Source organism: Nannospalax galili, unplaced genomic scaffold, assembly GCF_000622305.1.
Source record: "Nannospalax galili isolate Female #2095 unplaced genomic scaffold, S.galili_v1.0 C48883577, whole genome shotgun sequence".
NCBI classification, from domain to species: Eukaryota; Metazoa; Chordata; class Mammalia; order Rodentia; family Spalacidae; genus Nannospalax; species Nannospalax galili.
In genome coordinates, this window is record NW_008474751.1 from 153 (window position 1) to 1,298 (window position 1,146).

Genomic DNA, 1,146 nt, shown 5'->3' on the forward strand with positions numbered 1-1,146 from the left:
ATATCTGTGCGTGTATATGCACTTTGTGTGGGTAGTTGAGGAGGCCAGATGAGGGCATCGGATCCCAGCGAGCTGGAGTTACAGGTGGTTGTGTGCTGCCTTCTGTGGGTGCTGAGAACTGAACTTCAGTCCTTTGTAAAAGCAGCAAGCACTCTTAATCACTGAGCCATCTCTTCAGCAGCCCTTTTCACTTTCTTGAATGGCCTATTGTACAAACAAAGGCTTAATCTCAGTGCTGAGATTGAAGGCATGTGCTACCACTTTGGGCTTTAAAATTTTTTTTTTCATGCTATTGGAAGGTTATGAATCCAGAAAAGCTCTAAATTGTGGGATAATGTTAAGAAACTGCATCAAACATGGAACAATCACTTGCAAAAAATAAACTGTGGTTGGAACAGTTCTATGATCTCTTCAGATATGCTGAAATGTAAACATTTGACATAGTTCAGTTGCATTTGCTCTATTCAAAGATTTACTTACAAGACAATTTCTTAGTACAGAATTCTTAGAACAAATTTATGTTAGATTTTTCAGTGACTATAAGAAACTACTTCATTCAGAAAATTATGTGACAAAGATAGTCACTGAAGACTCTTGGTGAAGACAGACGACACCTACATAATTTGATGAAATTTATCAGTAAATCTGAGAACAAATTAATGATGAATCTTGCACAAGACAAAAGGTGTTTGAGGCCTTCCATATTTTCAAAGTGTTTGTGGCCAACTTTAAAACTATGCAGTCCATCTTGGATATCCATTTTATGAACCAAACCTCTCCAAAGTTCCTCAGCAAGTTTCAGAACAGGTCCAAGGACAGGCAGTTCAACAATAAGAACACCTGTTGAAACAAATCAGAGATTTGAAGAGACCAGCTCAGCAAAATACCTAATTTCCAATGAACTCCTACAATACTCAGCCCAAATTAAGAATTTGCTGTGAACTGTTTCATGAGGTACATTACTGCTCATTTGCTGAGTGAATAGTTTTCATTTTACCTTTTGGTTTATCAGTCCAGGCAGAGAATGTAGGTATTATTGCTTGTACCCTAGAGCACATGTGGGCGTCTCCTTGATCTTCGTGTCATTTCAGACTTCAAAGGTTCCATTAGCTACTGGAGTTCTAAACATAGCTGGGTTCATGAAGG

At 38.3% G+C, this 1,146-nt stretch overlaps 1 pseudogene; it reads left to right on the forward strand.

Annotated features, from left to right (window-relative positions):
- Positions 1-319: 319 nt before the first annotated feature.
- LOC103728394 lies at positions 320-891 on the forward strand (annotated as a pseudogene).
- The last annotated feature ends 255 nt before the right edge of the window (positions 892-1,146 follow it).